The sequence below is a fragment of the Bos indicus genome, chromosome 17 (assembly GCF_029378745.1).
Source record: "Bos indicus isolate NIAB-ARS_2022 breed Sahiwal x Tharparkar chromosome 17, NIAB-ARS_B.indTharparkar_mat_pri_1.0, whole genome shotgun sequence".
In the NCBI taxonomy this organism is placed as follows: domain Eukaryota; kingdom Metazoa; phylum Chordata; class Mammalia; order Artiodactyla; family Bovidae; genus Bos; species Bos indicus.
In genome coordinates this window covers 902,748-920,174 of record NC_091776.1, presented here as the reverse complement: position 1 = coordinate 920,174, position 17,427 = coordinate 902,748, and positions in this window count along the sequence as shown.

The window sequence follows — 17,427 nt, the reverse complement described above, 5'->3', positions numbered from 1 at the left end:
CTCCTTCCTCCCTCTTCTCTTCTCTGTATAACTCCATGAACATCTCTGAGCGGTCCAGTTGTGGAGTGTACATACTGGTTAGCTTGCTCTCTCCTCTTTTTATTCCACCTCATCTCATTCGGGTCACCTCTAACTCTCTCCTCCCTCTTCTCTTCTCCATGTAACTCTGTGAATCTCTCTGGGTGTCCCTCAGTGTGGAGAAACTTTTCATCTTTAACCTAGATGTTTTATCAATGGTGCTGTATAGAAGGAGAAGTCTTGAGACTACTGTAAAAATAAGACTGAAAACCAGAAGCAGGAGGCTTAAGTCCAAATCCTGAGAACACCAGAGAACACCTGACTCCAGGGAACATTAATTGACAGGAGCTCATCAAACGCCTCCATACCTACACTGAAACCAAGCACCACACAAGGGCCAACAAGTTCCAGAGCAAGACATACCAAGCAAATTCTCCAGCAACACAGGAACACAACCCTGAGCTCCAGTATAGAGGCTGCCCAAAGTAACCCCAAAACCACTGACACCTCATAACTCATTACTGGACACTTCATTGCACTCCAGAGAAGAAATCCAGCTCCACCCACCAGAACACCGACACAAGCTTCCCTAACCAAGAAATCTTGACAAGCCACATGTACAACCCCACCCACAGCGAGCAAACTACACAATAAAGAGAATTCCACAAACTGCCAGAATGCAGAAAGACCACCCAAACTCAGCAATATAAACAAGATGAAGAGACAGAGGAATACACAGAAGGTAAATGAACAGGATAAATGCCCACCAAACCAAACAAAAGGGAAGAGATAGGGAATCTACTTAATTAAGAATTCCAAATAATAATAGTGAAAATGATCCAAAAGCTTGAAATCAAAATGGAATCACAGATAAATAGCCTGGAGACAAGGATTGAGAACATGCAAGAAAGGTTTAACAAGGGCCTAGAAGAAATAAAAGAGAGTCAATATATAATGAATAATGCAATAAATGAGATCAAAAAATACTCTGGAGGCAACAAATAGTACAATAACAGAGGCAAAAGATAGGATTAGTGAAGTAGAAGATAGAGTGGTAGAAATAAATGAATCAGAGAGGGAAAAAGAAAAACGAATTAAAAGAAATGAAGACAATCTCAGAGACCTCCAGGACCGTGTTAAATGCCCCAACATTAGAATCATAGGAGTTCCAGAAGAAGACAAAAAGAAAGACCATGAGAAAATACTTGAGGAGACAATAGTTGAAAACTTCTCTAAAATGGGGAAGGAAATAATCACCCAAGTCCAAGAAACCCAGAGAGTCCCAAACAGGATAAACCCAAGGCAAAACACTCCAAGACACATATTAATCAAATTAACAAAGATTAAACACAAAGAACAAATATTAAAAGCAGCAAGGGGAAAACAACAAACAACACACAAGGGGATTCCCATAAGGATAACAGCTGATCTTTCAATAGAAACTCTTCAAGCCAGGAGGGAATGGCAAGACATACTAAAAGTGATGGAAGAAAATAACCTACAGCCCAGACTACTGTACCCAGCAAGGATCTCATTCAAATACAAAGGAGAAATCAAAAGCTTTACAGACAAGCAATAGCTGAGAGAATACAGCACCACCAAACCAGCTCTCCAACAAATGCTAAAGAATATTCTCTAGACAGGAAACACAAAAAGGGTGTATAAACTCGAACCCAAAACAGTAAAGTAAATTGCAACGGGATCATACTTATCAATAATTACCTTAAATGTAAATGGGTTGAATGCCCCAAACCCAAACCAAAAACTGGCTGAATGGATACAAAAGCAAGACCCCTATATATGTTGTCTACAAGAGACCCACCTCAAAACAGGGGACACATACAGACTGAAAGTGAAGGGCTGGAAAAAGAGAGATAGAACTGCAAATAGAGACTAAAAGAAAGCTGGAGTATCAATACTCATATCAGATAAAATAGACTTTAAAACAAAGGCTGTGAAAAGAGACAAAGAAGGAACTACATAATGATCAAAGGATCAATCAAATAAGAAGATATAACAATTATAAATATATATGCACCCAACATAGCAGCACCACGATATGTAAGACAAATGCTAACAAGTATGAAAGGGGAAATTAACAATAACACAATAATAGTGGGAGACTGTAATACCCCACTCACACCTATGGATAGATCAACTAAACAGAAAATTAACAAGGAAACACAAACTTTAAAGGATACAATAGACCAGTTAGACCTAATTTATGTCTATAGGACATTTCACCCCAAAACAATGAATTTCACCCTTTTCTCAAGCGCACACGGAACCTTCTCAGGTTAGATCACATCCTGGGCCGTAAATCTAGCCTTGAAAAATTCAAAAAAAAAAATGAAATCATTCCAAGCATTTTTTCTGACCACAATGCAGTAAGATTAGATCTCAATTACAGGAGAAAAACTATTTAAAATTCCAACATATGGAGGCTGAACAACACGCTGCTGAATAACCAACAAATCACAGAAGAAATCAAAAAAGAAATCAAAATATGCATAGAAATGAATGAAAATGAAAACAAAACAACCCAAAACCTGTGGGACACTGTAAAAGCAGTGTTAAGGGGAAAGTTCAGAGCAATACAGGCATACCTTAAGAAACAAGAAAAAAGTCAAATAAATAACCTAACTCTACAGCTAAAGCAACTAGAAAAGGAAGAAATGAAGAACCCCAGGGTTAGTAGAAGGAAAGAAATCTTAAAAATTAGGGCAGAAATAAATGCAAAACAAACATTAAAAAGAATACATTTGAATCAGTTCTAATGAGATGGATGAAACTGGAACCTATTATACAGAGTGTAGTAAGCCAGAAAGAAAAACACCAATACAGTATACTAACGCATATATATGGAATTTAGAAAGATGGTAACAATAACCCTGTGTACGAGACAGCAAAAGAGACACTGATGTATTGATCAGTCTTATGGACTCTGTGGGAGAGGGAGAGGGTGGGGAGATTTGGGAGAATGGCATTGAAACATGTATAATATCATGTATGAAACGAGTAGCCAATCCAGGTTCGATGCACGATACTGGATGCTTGGGGCTGGTGCACTGGGACGACCCAGAGGGAGGGTATTGGGAGGGAGGAGGGTTCAGGATGGGGAACACAGGTATACCTGTGGCGGATTCATTTCAATATTTGGCAAAACTAATATAATATTGTAAAGGTTAAAAATAAAATTAAAAAAAAAAAAAAAAAAAGAAACAAAGAGACCATAGCAAAAATCAACAAAGCCAAAAGCTGGCTCTTTGAAAGGATAAATAAAATTGACAAAACATTAGCCAGACTCATCAAGAAACAAAGGGAGAAAAATCAAATCAATAAAATTAGAAATGAAAATGGAGAGATCACAACAGAAAACACAGAAATACAAAGGATCATAAGAGACTACTATCAGCAATTATATGCCAATAAAATGGACAACGGGGAAGAAATAGGCAAATTCTTAGAAAAGTACAACTTTCCAAAACTGAACCAGGAAGAAATAGAAAATCTTAGCAGACCCATCATAAGCACAGAAATTGGAACTGTAATCAGAAATCTTCCAGCAAGCAAACCCCAGGTCCAGATGGCTTCACAGCTGAATTCTACCAAAAATTTAGAGAAGAGCTAACACCTATACTACTCAAACTCTTCTAGAAAATTGCAGAGGAAGGTAAACTTCCAAACTCATTCTATGAGGCCACCATCACCCTAATACCAAAACCTGACAAAGATGCCACAAAAAAAGAAAACTACAGGCCAATATCACTGATGAACAGAGACGCAAAAATCCTTAACAAAATTCTAGCAATCAGAATCCAACAACACATTAAAAAGATCATACACCATGACCAAGTGGGCTTTATCCCAGGGATGCAAGGATTATTCAGTATCTGCAAATCAATCAATGTAATACACCACATAAACAAAATGAAAAATAAAAGCCATATGATTGTCTCAATAGATGCAGAGAAAGCCTTTGACAAAATTCAACATCCATTTATGATAAAAACTCTCCAGAAAGCAGGAATAGAAGGAACATACCTCAACATAATAAAAGCTATATATGACAAACCCACAGCAATATTATCCTCAATGGTGAGAAATTGAAATAATTTCCCCTAAAGTCAGGAACAAGACAAGGGTGCCCACTTTCACCACTACAATTCAACATAGTTTTGGAAGTTTTGGCCACAGCAATCAGAGCAGAAAAAGAAATAAAAGGAATCCAAATTGGAAAAGAAGAAGTAAAACTCTCACTGTTTGCAGATGACATGATCCTTTACACAGAAAACCCTAAAGACTCCACCAGAAAATCACTAGAGCTAATCAATGAATATAGTAAAATTGCAGGATATAAAATCAACACACAGAAATACCTTGCATTCCTATACACTAATAATGAGAAAATAGAAAGAGAAATCAAGGAAACAATCCCATTCACCATTGCAACGGAAAGAATAAAATACTTAGGAATATATCTACCTAAAGAAACTAAAGACCTATATATAGAAAACTATAAAACACTGGTGAAAGAAATCAAAGAGGACACTAATAGATGAAGAAATATACCATGTTCATGGATCAGAAGAATCGATATAATGAAAATGAGTATATACCCAAAGGAACCTATAGATTCAATGCAATTCCTATCAAGCTACCAATGGTATTTTTCACAAAGCTAGAACAAATAATTTCACAATTTGTATGGAAATACAAAAAACCTCGAATAGCCAAAGTTATCTTGAGAAAGAAGAATGGAACTGGAGGAATCAACCTGCCTGACTTCAGGCTCTACTACAAAGCCACAAAGACACAAAGACAGAAATATAGATCAATCGAACAAACTAGAAAGCCCAGAGATAAATCCATACACCTATGGACACCTTATCTTTGACAAAGGAGGCAAGAATATACAATGGATTAAAGACAATCTCTTTAACAAGTGGTGCTGGGAAAACTGGTAAACCACTTGTAAAACAATGAAACAAGAACACTTTCTAATACCATACACAAAAATAAACTCAAAATGGATTAAAGATCTAAACGTAAGACCAGAAACTATAAAAATCCTAGAGGAGAACATAGGCAAAACAGTCTCCGACATACATCACAGCAGGATCCTCTATGACTCACCTTCCAGAATATTGGAAATCAAAGCAAAAATAAACAAATGGGACCTAATTAAACTTAAAAGCTTCTGCACAACAAAGAAAACTACAATCAAGGTGAAAAGACAGTCTTCAGAATGGGATAAAATAATAGCAAATGAAGCAACTGACAAACTAATCTCAAAAATATACAAGCAACTCCTGCAGGTCAATTTCGGAAAAATAAATGACCCAATCAAAAAGTGGGCCAAAGAACTAAATAGACATTTCTCCAAAGAAGGCATACAGATGGCTAACAAACACATGAAAAGATGCTCAACATCACTCATTATCAGAGAAATGCAAATCAAAACCACAATGAGGTACCATTTCACGCCAGTCAGAATGGCTGCAATCCAAAAGTCTACAAGCAATAAATGCTGGAGAGGGTGTGGAGAAAAGGAAACCCTCTTACACTGTTGGTGGGAATGCAAACTAGTACAGCCACTATGGAGAATAGTGTGGAGATTCCTTAAAAAACTGGGAATAGAACTGCCATATGACCCAGCAATCCCACTGCTTGGCATAAACACCGAAGAAACCAGAATTGAAAGAGACACGTGTACCCCAATGTTCATCACAGCACTGTTTACAATAGCTAGAACATGGAAACAACCCAGATGTCCATCGGCAGACAATGGATAAGGAATGGAATATTACTCAGCTATAAAAAAGTATAGCATTTGAGTCAGCTCTAATGAGGTGGATGAAACTGGAGCCTATCACAGAGTGAAGTAAGCCAGAAAGAGAAACCCCAATACAGTATATTAATGCATATATAAGGAATTTAGGAAGACGGTAATGATGATCCTATATGCAAGGCAGCAAAAGAGACACAGAGGTAAAGAACAGATGTTTGGGCTATGTGGGAGAAGGCGAGGGTGAGACAATATGAGAGAATAGCATTGAAACATGTATATTACCATTTAAAATAGATGACCAGTGCAAGTTCAATGCATGAAGCGGGGAACTCAAAGCTGGTGCTCTGGGACAACCCAGAGGGATAGGGTAGGGTGGTGGGAGAGGGGTTCAGAATGGGGGGACACTTGTGCATCTGGCTGATTCGTGTTGATGTATGGCAAAAACCACCACAATATTGTAAAATAATTATCCTCCAATTCAGATAAATTAACTAATTTAAAATAAAAAAGAAATATTTTACACCTTTTAAGCAGAAGATATGTCTTAGAATTCCTCTTGTCAAAAAATATATATTGCAGAAGATTGTTTCAAGATGGCAGAGTAGAAGGATGTGTAGTCATCTCCTGTGAAAGCATCTAAATTGCAACTAGCTGTTGAACAACTATTGACAGTAGAATGCTAGAACCCACCAAAAAATGATACCCACATCCAACAACAAAGGAAAAGCTGCAATGAAATGATAGGGCATAAAGTGTTAGTTGCTCAGTTGTGTCCATCTCTTTGCAATCCCACTGAATGTAGCCCGCCAGGCTCCACTGTCCATGGGATTTTCCAGGCAAGAATATTGGAATGGGTTGCCAGTACTTTCTTCAGAAGATCTTCCAAACTCAGGGATTTTCCTGACCTGGGGATCAAACCCAGGTCTTCCACATTGCAGGCAGATTTTTACCATCTGAGCTACCAAGGAAGAACAATAATCATGATAAAATCAAATAACATATCTACTAGGTGAGCAAGCCACAAACTGGAGAACAATAATACCAAAGAAATTCTCACACTGTTGGAAGATTCTGAGCCCCACATCAAGCTTCCCAGTCTGGAGATCCAGCAAAGTGATTAGGAATCCCCAGGGAATCTGACTTTTAAGGATAGTGGGAATGGATCACAGGAGTTCCACAGAACTGGAGGACACAAAGACTCCACTATTGGAACAAAATAACAAACAAAATCTTGTGTGCACCAGGAACTACAGGAAAGGGGCAGTAACCCCACAAGTGACTGAGCCAGACCCACCTGCAAGTGTTGCCGGGGTGAGGGGGGTGGGTCTCCTCTGGAGGGATGGCACATCATGGAAATAGAGGTACTGGCAGCAACAATCCCTAGAGGGGCAGTTTGGTGTAAGCCTTCTTGGAGATTGCTATTAGCCCCACCATAATAGACTAGTTCCAAATAGGAAAAGGAGTTCGTCAAGGCTGTATATTGTCACCCTGTTTATTTAACTTATATGCAGAGTACATCATGACAAACGCTGGACTGGAAGAAACACAAGCTGGAATCAAGATTGCCAGGAGAAATATCAATAACCTCAGATATGCAGAAAGTGAAGAGGAACTAAAAAGCCTCTTGATGAAAGTGAAAGTGGAGACTGAAAAAGTTGGCTTAAAGCTCAACATTCAGAAAACAAAGATCATGCCATCCGGTCCCATCACTTCATGGGAAATAAATGGGGAAATTGTGGAAACAGTGTCAGACTTTATTTTGGGGGGCTCCAAAATCACTGCAGATGGTGACTGCAGCCATGAAATTAAAAGACGCTTACTCCTTGGAAGGAAAGTTATGACCAACCTAGATAGCATATTCAAAAACAGAGACATTACTTTGCCAACAAAGGTCCGTCTAGTCACGGCTATGGTTTTTCCTGTGGTCATGGATGGATGTGAGAGTTGGACTATGAAGAAGGCTGAGCACCGAAGAACTGATGCTTTTGAACTGTGGTGTTGGAGAAGACTCTTGAGAGTCCCTTGGACTGCAAGGAGATCCAACAGTCCATCCTAAAGATCAGTCCTGGGTGTCCACTGGAAGGACTGATGCTAAAGCTGAAACTCCAATACTTTGGCCACCTCATGCAAAGAGTTGACTCATTGGAAAAGACCCCAATGCTGGTAGGGATTGGGGGCAGGAGAAGACAGAGATGACAGAGGATCAGATGGCTGGATGGCATCACTGACTCGATGGACATGAGCTTAAGTATACTCCGGGAGTTGGTGATGGACAGGGAGGCCTGGCGTGCTGCAATTCATGGGGTCGCAAAGAGTCGGACATGACTGAGTGACTGAACTGAACTGAACTGAACTAGATGGTAGACATAAAAGCAAAAAGGGATATAATCCGGCAGTCTCCAGAATGAAAACCACAGTCACAGAAAGCTAATCAAAATGAAAAGGCAGAGATATCGGAGGAGGAGATAAGATGGCAGAGGAGTAGGATGGGGAGAACACTTTCTCCCCCACAAATTCATCAAAAGAACATTTAAACGCCGAGTAAATTCCACAAAACAACTTCTGAAAGCTGGCAGAGGACATCAGGCACCCAGAAAAGCAACCCAAGTCTTCGAAAGGAGAGAGAAGAAATACAGCTCCACTCACCAGAACACCGACACAAGCTTCCCTAACCAAGCAACCTTGACAAGCCACCTGTACAAACCCACACACAGCGAGGAAACACCACAATAAAGAGAACTCCACAAACTGCCAGAATACAGAAAGGACACCCCAAACTCAGAAATTTAAACAAGATGAAGAGACAGAGGAATACCCAGCAGATAAAGGAACAGGATAAACGCCCACCAAACCAAACAAAAGAGGAAGAGATAGGGAATCTACCTGATAAAAAATTCCAAATAATGATAGTGAAATTGATCCAAAATCTTGAAATCAAAATGGAATCACAGATAAATAGCTTGGAGACAAAGATTGAGAAGATGCAAAAAAGGTTTAACAAGGACTTAGAAGAAATAAAAGAGTCAGTATAAAATGAATAATGCAATAAATGAAATTAAAAACACTCTGGAGGCAACAAATAGTAGAATAACAGAGGCAGAAGATAGGATTAGTGAATTAGAAGATAGAATGGTAGAAATAAATGAATCAGAGAGGATAAAAGAAAAACGAATTAAAAGAAATGAGGACAATCTCAGAGACCTCCAGGACAATATTAAATGTTACAACATTCGAATCATAGGGGTCCCAGAAGAAGAAGACAAAAAGAAAGACCATGAGAAAATACTTGAGGAGATAATAGTTGAAAACTTCCCTAAAATGGGGAAGGAAATAATCACCCAAGTCCAAGAAACCCAGAGAGTCCCAAACAGGATAAACCCAAGGTGAAACACCCCAAGACACATATTAATTAAATTAACAAAGATCAAACACAAAGAACAAATATTAAAAGCAGCAAGGGAAAAACAACAAATAACACACAAGGGAATTCCCATTAGGATAACAGCTGATCTTTCAATAGAAACTCTTCAAGCCAGGAGGGAATGGCAAGACATACTTAAAGTGATGAAAGAAAATAACCTACAGCCCAGATTATTGTACCCAGCAAGGATCTCATTCAAATATGAAGGAGAAATCAAAAGCTTCTCAGACAAGCAAAAGCTGAGAGAATTCAGCACCACCAAACCAGCTCTCCAACAAATGCTAAAGGATATTCTCTAGACAGGAAACACAAAAACAGTGTATAAACTCGAACCCACAACAATAAAGTAAATGGCAATGGGATCATACTTATCAGTAATTACCTTAAATGTAAATGGGTTGAATGCCCCAACCAAAAGAAAAAGACTGGCTGAATGGATACAAAAACAAGACCCCTATATATGTTGTCTACAAGAGACCCATCTCAAAACAGGTGACACATACAGACTGAAAGTGAAGGGCTGGAAAAAGATTTTCCATGCAAATAGGGACCAAAAGAAAGCAGGAGTAGCAATACTCATATCAGATAAAATAGACTTTAAAACAAAGGCTGTGAAAAGAGACAAAGATGGTCACTACCTAATGATCAAAGGATCAATCCAAGAAGAAGATATAACAATTATAAATATATATGCACCCAACACGGGAGCACAGCAATATGTAAGACAAATGCTAACAAGTATGAAAGGAGAAATTAACAATAACACAATAATAGTGGGAGACTTTAATACCCCACTCACACCTATGGATAGATCAACTAAACAGAAAATTAACAAGGAAACATAAACGTTAAACGGTACAATAGACCAGTTAGACCTAATTGATATCTATATGACATTTCATCCCAAAACAATGAATTTCACCTTTTTCTCAAGCGCACACAGAACCTTCTCCAGGATACATCACATCCTGGGCCATAAATCTAGCCTTGGTAAATTCAAAAAAATAGAAATCATTCCAAGCATCTTTTCTGACCACAATGCAGTAAGATTAGATCTCAATTACAGGAGAAAAACTATTAAAAATTCCAACATATGGAGGCTGAACAACACGCTGCTGAATAACCAACAAATCACAGAAGAAATCAGAAAAGAAATCAAAATTTGCATAGAAACTAATGAAAATGAAAACACAACAACTCAAAACCTGTGGGATACTTTAAAAGCAGTCCTAAGGGGAAAGTTCATAGCAATACAGGCACACCTCAAGAAACAAGAAAAAAGTCAAATAAATAACCTAACTCTACACCTAAAGCAACTAGAAAAGGAAGAAATGAAGAAACCCAGGGTTAGTAGAAGGAAAGAAATCTTAAAAATTAGGGCAGAAATAAATGCAAAAGAAACAAAAGAGACCATAGCAAAAATCAACAAAGCCAAAAGCTGGTTCTTTGAAAGGATAAATAAAATTGACAAACCATTAGCCAGACTCATCAAGAAACAAAGGGAGAAAAATCAAATCAATAAAATTAGAAATGAAAATGGAGAGATCACAACAGAAAACACAGAAATACAAAGGATCATAAGAGACTACTATGAGCAATTATATGCCAATAAAATGGACAACGTGGAAGAAATGGACAAATTCTTAGAAAAGTACAACTTTCCAAAACTCGACCAGGAAGAAATAGAAAATCTTAACAGACACATCACAAGCATGGAAATTGAAACTGTAATCAGAAATCTTCCAGCAAACAAAAGCCCAGGTCCAGATGGCTTCACAGCTGAATTCTACCAAAAATTTAGAGAAGAGCTAACACCTATCCTGCTCAAACTCTTCTAGAAAATTGCAGAGGAAGGTAAACTTCCAAACTCATTCTATGAGGCCACCATCACCCTAATACCAAAACCTGACAAAGATGCCACAAAAAAAGAAAACCACAGGCCAATATCACTGATGAACATAGATGCAAAATCCTTAACAAAATTCTAGCAATCAGAATCCAACAACACATTAAAAAGATCATACACCATGACCAAGTGGGCTTTATCCCAGGATGCAAGGATTATTCAATATCCACAAATCAATGTTATACATCACATTAACAAATTGAAAAACAAAAACCATATGATTATCTCAAGAGATGCAGAGAAAGCCTTTGACAAAATTCAACATCCATTTATGATAAGAACTCTCCAGAAAACAGGAATAGAAGGAACATACCTCAACATAATAAAAGCTATATATGACAAACCCACAGCAAACATTATCCTCAATGGTGAAAAATTGAAAACATTTCCTCTAAAGTCAGGAACAAGACAAGGGTGCCCACTTTCACCATTACTATTCAACATAGTTTTGGAAGTTTTGGCCACAGCAATCAGAGCAGAAAAAGAAATAAAAGGAATCCAAATTGGAAAAGAAGAAGTAAAACTCTCACTGTTTTCAGATGACATGGTCCTTTACACAGAAAACCCTAAAGACTCCACCAGAAAATTACTAGAACTAATCAATGACTATAGTAAAGTTGCAGGATATAAAATCAACACACAGAAATCCCTTGCATTCCTATACACTAATAATGAGAAAACTGAAAGAGAAATTAAGGAAACAATTCCATTCACCATTGCAATGAAAAGAATAAAATACTTAGGAATATATCTACCTAAAGAAACTAAAGACCTATATATAGAAAACTATAAAACACTTGTGAAAGAAATCAAAGAGGACACTAATAGATGGAGAAATATACCATGTTCATGGATTGGAAGAATCAATATAGTGAAAATGAGTATACTACCCAAAGCAATTTATAGATTCAATGCAATCCCTATCAAGCTACCAATGGTATTCTTCACAGAGCTAGAACAAATAATTTCACAATTTGTATGGAAATACAAAAAACCTCGAATAGCCAAAGCTATCTTGAGAAAGAAGAATGGAACTGGAGGAATCAACCTACCTGACTTCAGGCTCTATTACAAAGCCACAGTTATCAAGACAGTATGGTACTGGCACAAAGACAGACATATTGATCAATGGAACAAAATAGAAAGCCCAGAGATAAATCCACGCACATATGGACACCTTATCTTTGACAAAGGAGGCAAGAATATACAATGGATTAAAGACAATCTCTTTAACAAGTGGTGCTGGGAAAACTGGTCAACCACTTGTAAAAGAATGAAACTAGAACACTTTCTAACACCTTACACAAAAATAAACTCAAAATGGATTAAAGATCTAAATGTAAGACCAGAAACTATAAAACTCCTAGAGGAAAACATAGGCAAAACACTCTCCGACATACATCACAGCAGAATCCTCTATGACCCACCTTCCAGAATATTGGAAATCAAAGCGAAAATAAACAAATGGGACCTAATTAAACTTAAAAGCTTCTGCACAACAAAGGAAACTATAAGCAAGGTGAAAAGGCAGCCTTCAGAATGGGAGAAAATAACAGCAAATGAAGCAATGGACAAACAACTAATCTCAAAAATATACAAGCAACTCCTACAGCTCAACTCCAGAAAAATAAATGACCCAATCAAAAAATGGGCCAAAGAACTAAATAGACATTTCTCCAAAGAAGACATACAGATGGCTAACAAACACATGAAAAGATGCTCAACATCACTCATTATCAGAGAAATGCCAATCAAAACCACTATGAGGTACCACTTCACGCCAGTCAGAATGTCTGCGATCCAAAAGTCTACAAGCAATAAATGCTGGAGAGGGTGTGGAGAAAAGGGAACTCTCTTACACTGTTGGTGGGAGTGCACACTAGTGCAGCCACTATGGAGAACAGTGTGGAGATTCCTTAAAAAACTGGAAATAGAACTGCCATATGACCCAGCAATCCCACTGCTGGGCATACACACTGAGGAAACCAGAAGGGAAAGAGACACATGTACCCCAATGTTCATTACAGCACTGTTTATAATAGCCAGGACATGGAAGCCACCTAGATGCCCATCAGCAGATGAATGGATAAGAAAGCTGTGGTACATATATGGAATATTACTCAGCCATTAAAAAGAATACATTTGAATCAGTTCTAATGAGATGGATGAAACTGGAACCTATTATACAGAGTGAAGTAAGCCAGAAGGAAAAACACCAATACAGTATACTAATGCATATATATGGAATTTAGAAAGATGATAACAATAACCCTGTGTACGTGACAGCAAAAGAGACACCGATGTATAGATCAGTCTTATGGACTCTGTGGGAGAGGGAGAGGGTGGGGAGATTTGGGAGAATAGCACTGAAACATGTATAATACCATGTATGAAACGAGTCGCCAGTCCAGGTTCGATGCACGATACTGGATGCTTGGGGCTGGTGCACTGGGACGACCCAGAGGGAGGGTAGGGGAGGGAGGAGGGAGGAGGGTTCAGGATGGGGAACGCGGGTATACCTGTGGTGGATTCATTTCGATATTTTGCAAAACTAATACAATATTGTAAAGTTTAAAAATAAAATTAAATTTAAAAAAATTAAAATAAAAAATTAAATAAATAAATGAAACAGATAATCAACAAGCACCTACTGTATAACACAGGGAACTCTACTCAATACTCTGTAATAACCTATATGAGAAAATAAACTGAAAAAGTTTGAAAAAAAAAAAAAGAAAGAAAAGGCATAGACTTATGGCCCAGGTGAAGGAGTAAGATGAATCCCCAGAAAAATAACTTAATGAAGTATAGGCAACATTTCAGAAGAAGAATCCATAATAATGAAAATGAAGATGATCCTGGATCTTGGAATAATAATGGAGAAGAGATGAGAAACCTTTACCAAAGACCTAGAAGAACTAATGAACAAATGAACAGAGATGAACAACACACTAAAGGGAATCAATAGCAGAGTTACTGAGACAAAGAAATGGATAAGTGACTTGGAATATAGAATGGTGGAAATAACTGCTGCAAAGCAAAATATAGAAAAAAGAATGAAAAGAAAGAAAGACAGCATAAAAGACCTCTGGGACATTAAATGCACCAACATTCTCATTATAGAAGTCCAAGAAGGAGAAGAGAGAAAGGATGTAAGAAAATATTTGAAGAGATAGTAGCTAAAAATTTGTATAACGTGGAAAAGAAAATAGTCAATGCAGTCCAGGAACTTACAGTCCCAAGCAGGATAAACCCAAGGAGGAACACCCCAAGACACAAACTAATCAAACAGACAAAAATTAAAGACAAAGATAAAATATTAAAAGCAGCAAAGGAAAAATGACAAACAATATACAGGGGAACTGCCATAAGGTTATCAGCTGATTTCTCAACATAAACTCTACGAGCCAGAAAAGAATAGCAAGATATATTCAAAGTGATTAGATGGAAGAACTTGCATCCAAAAATACCCTACCCAGCAAGACTCTCATTCAGATTTAACAAGGAAATCAAAAGTTTTCCAGAGAAGCATAAGCTAAGAGAATTCAGCACCACCAAACCAGCTTTACAAGTACTAAAGAAACTTCTCTTGGAAGAGACATACAAAAAATAAACCTCGAACAATTAGGAAAATGGTAGTAGGATTATACATATCAATAATTACCTTAAAGGTAAATGGGTTAAATGCACCAACCAAAAGACGTAGACTGGCTGGGTGAATACAAAAACAAGACTGGTATATATGCAGTCTATAAGAGACCCACCCCAGACCTAGGAACACTTACAGACTGAAAGTAAGGGGATTGGAGAAGTATTTCACACAATTAGAAACCAAAACAAAGATGGAGAAGCAATACTTATATCATAGAAAATAGATTTAAAAAATAAAGATTGTTAATAAGATTGTTTTGTCGCTACAAATAAGGACATTACATGATCTAGGATTCAATCCAAGAAGATATAACGATTATAAATATATATCCGCCCAACATAGAGTACCTCATACTAACAGTCATAAAAGGAGAAGTTTACAGTAACACAATAAAATCAGGAACAAGACTAAGATGTCCACTGTCACCACTTTTATTCAACATAGTTTTGGAAGTCTTAGCTACAGCAATTAGAGAAGAAAAAGAAGTAAAAGGAATCCAAATTAGAAAAGAAAAAATTAATCTGCCACTGTTTCCAGATGATGTAATACTATACATCAGATCAGATCAGATCAGATCAGTCACTCAGTCGTGTCCGACTCTTTGCGACCCCATGAATCGCAGCACACCAGGCCTCCCTGTCCATCACCAACTTCCGGAGTTCACTGAGACTCACGTCCATTGAGTCAGTGATGCCATCCAGCCATCTCATCCTCTGTTGTCCCCTTTCCTCTTGCCCCCAATCCCTCCCAGCATCAGAGTCTTTTCCAATGAGTCAACTCTTCGCATGATACTATACATAGAAGATCCTAAAGATGCTACCAGAAAAATACTGAACCTCATCAATGAATTTGGTAAAGTTGCAGGTTACAGAATTAATACACAGAAATTTGTTGCATATCTACACACTAAAAAAAAAAAAAAAATCAGAAAGAAAAATTCAAGAAAGAATAACATTATTATTGCATCAAAAAGAATAAAATACCAAGGAATAAACATACTTATGGAGACAAAAGACCTATACTCCAAAAACTATAAGATCTTGATGAAATATATCAAAGAACACATAAACTGATGGAAAGATATACTATGTTCGTAGACTGGAAGAATCAATATTGTTAAAATGACTACATTACCCAAGGCAATCTACAGGTTCAATACAATCCCTATCAAATTACCAACGGCATTTTTCATGGAACTAGAACAAAAAAATCTCAAAATGTATATGGAGACACAAAAGACCCTGAATAGTCAAAACAACCTTGAAAAAGAAAAGTAGGGCTGGAGGAATACAACTTCCTCAAAAATAGTATGGAATTGACAAAAAAAAATAGAAATGTAGATCAATGGAACATAATAAGCCTATGGACAATTAATCTATGACAAAGGAGGCAAGTCTACACAATGTTGGAAAGACCATGTCCTCAACAAATGGTGCTGGGAAAACTGGTCAGCTACATGTTAAAAAATAAAATTAGATCCTTATTTAAATCCATACAAAAAACTAAGCTCCAAATTGGTTAAAGACCTCAAAGTGAGAACAGACACTATAAAAACCTTAGAGGAAAACATAGGCAGAACATTCTCTGACATAAATCACAGCAATATCTTTTTCAATCCATCTACCAGAATAATGGAAATATAATCAAAAATAAATAAATGAGACCTACTTAAACTCAAAAGCTTTTGCACAGAAAAGAATACAATAAGCCCAACAAAAAATTCCACAGATTAGAAGAAAATATTTTCAAATGATGTGACCGATAAGAGAGTAGTCTAAAAATTTACCAACAGCTCATGACACTTAGGGCTTCCCTTGTGGCTCAGCTGGTAAAGAATCCATCTGAAATGTGGAGGCCTGGGTTTGATCCCTGGGTTGGGAAGATTCCCTGGAGAATAAAGGCTACCCACTCCAGTATTTTGGCCCGGATAATTCCATGGACTGTATATTCCATGGGGTTGCAAAGAGTCAGAAAAGACTGAGTGACTTTTACTTCACTTTCTTTCATGACACTTAACAGATCAAAACAAATAGCCCTCTCAAAAAGTGAGCAGAAGACCTAAATAGGCATTTCACCAAAGGAGACATACAGATGGCCAATAGGCACGTGAAAAAATGTTCAACGTCACTAATTATTAGAGAAATTCAAGTCAAAACTACAATGAGATATTACCTTACCCCAGTCAGAATGGCCTCACACCAGATAGCTATCATCAAAAAATCCACAAATAGTAAATCCTGGAGAGAGTGTGAGAGAGAAGGGAACCCTCATACACTGTTAACGGGAATGAAAACTGGTACAGCCACTATGGAGCACGTTATTGAGGTTTCTTCAGTTCAGTTCAGTCCAGTTCAGTTGCTCAGTCGTGTCCGACTCTTTGCAACCCCATAAATCGCAGCACACCAAGCCTCCCTTGTCCATCACCAACTCCTGCAGTTCACTGAGACTCACGTCCATCGAGTCAGTGATGCCATCCAGCCATCTCATCCTCTGTCGTCCCCTTCTCCTCTTGGCCCCAATCCCTCCCAGCATCAGAGTCTTTTCCAATGAGTCAACTCTTCACATGAGGTGGCCAAAGTACTGGAGTTTCAGCTTTAGCATCATTCCTTCCAAAGAAATTCGAGGGCTGATCTCCTTAA